The sequence below is a fragment of the Eleutherodactylus coqui genome, chromosome 10, assembly GCF_035609145.1.
Source record: "Eleutherodactylus coqui strain aEleCoq1 chromosome 10, aEleCoq1.hap1, whole genome shotgun sequence".
Taxonomy (NCBI): domain Eukaryota; kingdom Metazoa; phylum Chordata; class Amphibia; order Anura; family Eleutherodactylidae; genus Eleutherodactylus; species Eleutherodactylus coqui.
The window spans coordinates 103,441,290-103,447,530 of NC_089846.1; positions in this window are offsets into that span (position 1 = coordinate 103,441,290).

The following is a 6,241-nucleotide window of genomic DNA, read 5'->3' on the forward strand; positions in this document are numbered from 1 at the left end:
CAGCTGAGGTAATGTCAGGTTTAATGCAGGTGGGCTTCGGCCCACACTGCATGCCCCAGTCAGACTGGGGTTCCTTATAAGTAGACACATGCAGTTACAACTTCGTGTGGACCGACAGCATGGGTGGGTCCCAGGAAGCCACCGGCGGTACATAAATATATCCCATTGCAGTGCCCTGGACAGCAAAGCTAACGTCAGATTAAATGCAGGTGGGCTTCGGCCCACACTGCATGCCCCAACCTGACTGGGGTTTTTAATTCATAGACACAGGCAGATACAAATCCCCAATATGAAGTCCCTGTGGACCCACAGCATGGGTGGCTCCCTGGAACCCACTGACGGTACATAAATAAATCCTATTGCAGTGCCCAGCACAGCTGAGGTAACGTCAGGTTTAATACAGGTGGGCTTCGGCCCACACTGCATGCCCCAGTCAGACTGGGGTTCTTTATAAGTAGACACATGCAGTTACAACTCCGTGTGGACCGAAAGCATAGGTGGGTCCCAGGAAGCCACAGGCGGTACATAAATATATCCTATTGCATTGCCCAGCACAGCTCAGGTAACGTCCAATTAAATGCAGGTGGTCTTCGGCCCACACTGCATGCCCCAGTCTGACCAGTGTTTTTAATACATAGACACTGGCAGGTACAAATCCCTAATGTGAAGTCCCTGTGGACCCACAGCATGGGTGGCTCCCTGGAACCCATCGGCGGTACATAAATGTATCCCATTGCAGTGCCCTGCTCAGCAGAGCTAACGTCACATACAATACAGGTGTGCTTCGGCCCACAGTGCATGCCCCAGTCAGAGTGGTAATATGTACGTTAACAGTAACCGCGTTGGTGGGAATGTGGTGGTGACTGCGGACCTAGTAGCGCGGTTTTATTTAGTTGGTTTTCCGAATGTGGCCAGGATTAAGTGGGCCGTGGCAGTGGGATGGTGGGGGGGGCTCTCTTGTTGTGTCGGTAAAGGTGAAATTCTTGGACTGCGACCAGACGGACCAATGCAAAGGTATTTGCCAAGAATGTTTTCATTGTTGGAGGAGGAGGGGGATGTTTTTGAGGCACTACGTGTCCGTGGTTATATGCACCTTAACAGTAACCGCGTTGGTGGTAAATGGCCTCGCCACCATCATGTCTTTAGGAAGCCTCCGTTTCCACACCCCAGTGACATAGCATTAGCAGCGGTATAGGCAGAGCCCAGAATTAGTAACATTTCAGCGGTAGCATTAGGGACAGGCCCCAGTAACATATCACTAGCAGCAGTATAGGGGGAGCACAGTCTTAGTTCTATTTCAGTAATAGTAGCACTGAAGACAGGCCCAGTAACAATTCCGAAGCAGCAGTATAGGGGGAGCACAGTATTAGTTCCATTTCAGTAGTAGTAGCAGTCAAGACAGGCCCCAGTAACAATTCCGAAGCAGCAGTATAGGGGGAGCACAGTATTAGTTCCATTTCAGTAGTAGTAGCAGTCAAGACAGGCCACAGTAACATTCCCGTTGCAGCAGTTTAGGGAGATAACAGTCTCTTTCACATTTCAGTAGTTGCAGTATAGACAAGGCCCCAGTTACATTTATGTAGCAAAAGTGTAGGCCAACCCCACACACCTTGCTGTAGCATGAGTGCAGGCGAAGCCCATAAAAATTACTAGGATTACACTGTAGGCGAGGGCCCAAAAAAATTGGTGTACCAACAGTACTAATGTACCTCAGAAAAATTGCCCATGCCCAACCAAGAGGGCAGGTGAAACCCATTAATCGCTTTGGTTAATGTGGCTTAATTTGTAACTAGGCCTGGAGGCAGCCCAGTTAAAATAAAAATTGGTTCAGGTGCAAGTTTCAACGCTTTAATGAGAATTGAAACGTATAAACATTGTTTACAAAAGTAATATGACTGAGCCTTGTGGGCCTAAGAAAAATTGCCCGTTCGGCGTGATTACGTGAGGTTTCAGGAGGAGGAGCAGGAGGAGGAGGATGAATATAATATACAGATTGATGAAGCTAAAAGGTCCCCGTTTTTGATGGTGATCGAGAACGATGCTTCCATCTGCGGGTGCAGCCTACATATTGCTTAGGTACCGCTGCTGTCCGCTGGTGGAGAAGAGAAGTCTGGGGAAATCCAGGCTTTGTTCATCTTTGAGTGTAAGACTGTCGGCACTGTCAGTTGACAGGCGGGTACGCTTATCCGTGATGATTCCCCCAGCCGCACTAAACACCCTCTCTGACAAGACGCTAGCCGCAGGACAAGCAAGCACCTCCAGGGCATACAGCGCGAGTTCAGGCCACGTGTCCAGCTTCGACACCCAGTAGTTGTAGGGAGCAGAGGCGTCAAGGAGGATGGTCGTGCGATCGGCTACATATTCCCTCACCATCCTTTTACAGTGCTCCCGCCGACTCAGCCTTGACTGGGGAGCGGTGACACAGTCTTGCTGGGGAGCCATAAAGCTGGCAAAGGCCTTGGAGAGTGTTCCCCTGCCTGTGCTGTACATGCTGCCTGATCTCTGTGCCTCCCCTGCTACCTGGCCCTCGGAACTGCGCCTTCTGCCACTAGCGCTGTCGGATGGGAATTTTACCATCAGTTTGTCCGCCAGGGTCCTGTGGTATAGCATCACTCTCGAACCCCTTTCCTCTTCGGGTATGAGAGTGGAAAGGTTCTCCTTATACCGTGGGTCGAGCAGTGTGTACACCCAGTAATCCGTAGTGGCCAGAATGCGTGTAACGCGAGGGTCACGAGAAAGGCATCCTAACATGAAGTCAGCCATGTGTGCCAGGGTACCTGTACGCAACACATGGCTGTCCTCACTAGGAAGATCACTTTCAGGATCCTCCTCCTCCAGGCAAGCAGCATGGGTACCCTCAGCAGTGGGCCAAGCTGTCTCTTCCCCCTCCTCCTCATGCTCCTCCCCCTCCTCCTTCTCCTCTTCAACGCGCTGAGATATAGACATGAGGGTGCTCTGACTATCCAGTGACATACTGTCTTCCCCCGCCTCCGTTTCCGAGCGCAAAGCGTCTGCCTTTATGCTTTGCAGGGAACTTCTCAAGAGGCATAGCAGAGGAATGGTGACGCTAATGATTGCAGCATCCCCGCTCACCATCTGGGTAGACTCCTCAAAGTTTCCAAGGACCTGGCAGATATCTGCCAACCAGGCCCACTCTTCTGTAAAGAATTGAGGAGGCTGACTCCCACTACACCGCCCATGTTGGAGTTGGTATTCCACTATAGCTCTACGCTGCTCATAGAGCCTGGCCAACATGTGGAGCATAGAGTTCCACCGTGTGGGCACGTCGCACAGCAGTCGGTGCACTGGCAGATTAAACCGATATTGCAGGGTCCGCAGGGTGGCAGCGTCCGTGTTGGACTTGCGGAAATGTGCGCTGAGCCGGCGCACCTTTCCGAGCAGGTCTGACAAGCGTGGGTAGCTTTTCAGAAACCGCTGAACCACCAAATTAAAGACGTGGGCCAGGCATGGCACGTGCGTGAGGCTGCCGAGCTGCAGAGCCGCCACCAGGTTACGGCCGTTGTCACACACGACCATGCCCGGTTGGAGGCTAAGCGGCGAAAGCCAGCGGTCGGTCTGCTCTGTCAGACCCTGCAGCAGTTTGTGGGCCGTGTGCCTCTTCTCACCTAAGCTGAGTAGTTTCAGCACGGCCTGCTGACGCTTGCCCACCGCTGTGCTGCCACGCCGCGCGACACCGACTGCTGGCGACGTGCTGCTGCTGACACATCTTGATTGCGAGACAGAGGTTGCGTAGGAGGAGGGTGGTTTAGTGGAGGAAGCATACACCTCCGCAGATACCAGCACTGAGCTGGGGCCCGCAATTCTGGGGGTGGAAGGACGTGAGCGGTCCCAGGCTCTGACTCGGTCCCAGCCTCCACTAAATTCACCCAATGTGCTGTCAGGGAGATATAGTGGCCCTGCCCGCCTGTGCTTGTCCACGTGTCCGTGGTTAAGTGGACCTTGGCAGTAACCACGTTGGTGAGGGCGCATACAATGTTGCGGGAGACGTGGTCGTGCAGGGCCGGGACATCGGGAAAAGTAGTGGCGACTGGAAACCGAGTAGCGCGGGGCCGCTGCCGCCATCATGTTTTTTAAAGCCTCCGTTTCCACAAGCCTATACGGCAGCATCTCCAGGCTGATCAATTTGGCTATGTGCATGTTTAACGCCTGAGCGTGCGGGTGCATGGCGGCGTACTTGCACTTGCGCTCAAACAGTTGCACTAGCGACGGTTGGACGCTGCGCTGAGAGACATTGCTGGATGGGGCCAAGGACAGCGGAGGTGAGGGTGTGGGTGCAGGCCGGGAGACGGTAGTGCCTGTGTCCTGAGAGGGGGGTTGAATCTCAGTGGCAGGTTGGGGCACAGGGGGAGAGGCAGTGGTGCAAACCGGAGGCGGTGAACGGCCTTCGTCCCACCTTGTGGGGTGCTTGGCCATCATATGTCTGCGCATGCTGGTGGTGGTGAGGCTGGTGGTGGTGGCTCCACAAACCCTGCACACCACAGTTTGTCGGTCGTCTGCACTCTCAGTGAAAAACTGCCACACCTTTGAGCACCTCGGCCTCTGCAGGGTGGCATGGCGCGAGGGGGTGCTTCGGGAAACAGTTGGTGGATTATTCCGTCTGGCCCTGCCTCTACCCCTGGCCACCGCACTGCCTCTTCCAACCTGCCCTGCTGCTGCACTTGCCTCCCCCTCTGAAGACTTGTCCTCAGTAGGCTTAGCAAACCAGGTGGGGTCAGTCACCTCATCATCCAGCTGCTCTTCCTCCGAATCCTCTGTGCGCTCCTCCCTCGGACTTACTGCCCTTACTACTACCTCACATCGTCATCCTCACCCACTGAAAGCTCTTGAGACAGTTGCCGGAAGTCCCCAGCCTCATCCCCCGGACCCCAGGAACTTTCCAAAGGTTGGGCATCGGTCACGACAAACTCCTCCGGTCGGAGAGGAACCATTGCTGCCCATTCTGGGCAGGGGCCCGAGAACAGTTCCTGGGAGTCTACCTGCTCCTCAGAATGTGTCATTGTAATGGAGTGAGGAGGCTGGGAGGAAGGAGGAGCAGCAGCCAGAGGATTCAGAGTTGCAGCAGTGGACGGCGTAGAACTCTGGGTGGTCGATAGATTGCTGGATGCACTTTCTGCCATCCACGACAGGACCTGCTCACACTACTCATTTTCTAATAAAGGTCTACCGCGTGGACCCATTAATTGTGAGATGAATCTGGGGACCCCAGAAACTTGCCTCTCTCCTAATCCCGCAGCAGTCGACTGCGATACACCTGGACCAGGAGCTCGGCCTGTGCCCACACCCTGACTTGGGCCTCCGCGTCCTCGGCCGCGTCCACATCCTCTAGGCCTACCCCTACCCCTCAGCATGGTGTATTACGAGTAGAGCAGAAACAGAACGCTGTAATTAAATGTGCCGCTTATTGGCCTGTGGTTGGAGGCTGACTTCGCTTACGGAACGCACAGAAGAGCCAGGAAACAATTATGCACAAGCCTGTAGTGTGACGTAGGTGCGTATGACTCAGCTACTGGAATTCACAGCGCAGAAGCAGTCAAGTGGCCAAAGGCCAGTGGTACGCCTTAAGTATTTTGCTTCTATCTTTTTAAATGGTGAGCTGAAACACCAGACAGACCCTGTATGCAGCGTATATTATGTATACTGTTTCCCTCTGGCGGTATGATGGCAGTGATGTAACGGGCACAGCAGAGCCAGGAAACAATTATGCGCAAGCCTGTAGTGAGACGTAGGTGCGTATGACTCAGCTACTGGAATTCACAGCGCAGAAGCAGTCAAGTGGCCAAAGGCCAGTGGTAGGGCTTAAAGGGGTGGTCTCGCGAAACCAAGTGGGGTTATACACTTCCGTATGGCCATATTAATGCACTTTGTAATGTACATTGTGCATTAAATATGAGCCATACAGAAGTTATTCCACTTACCTGCTCCGTTGCTAGCGTCCTCGTCTCCATGGTTCCGTCTAAATTCGCTGGCAGCTTGCTTTTTTAGACGCGCTTGCGCAGTCCGGTCTTCTCCATTCAGCACGAGCCGCTTCAGTGTGCTCCCCGCTACAGCTCTTCTGCGCATGCGCAGACGAGCTGTCACTGCTCGGGAGCGCGCTGGAGCGGCCATTCTGCTACCTTCCTCTGTTAGAGGAAGGTGCAGAAACTGGAGCTGCCCAGCGGAGAAGCCCAGCCCAGCCCAGCAGCCCCGAGAAGCCTCCCAGGTAAGTGATTTGTCGGGGGGG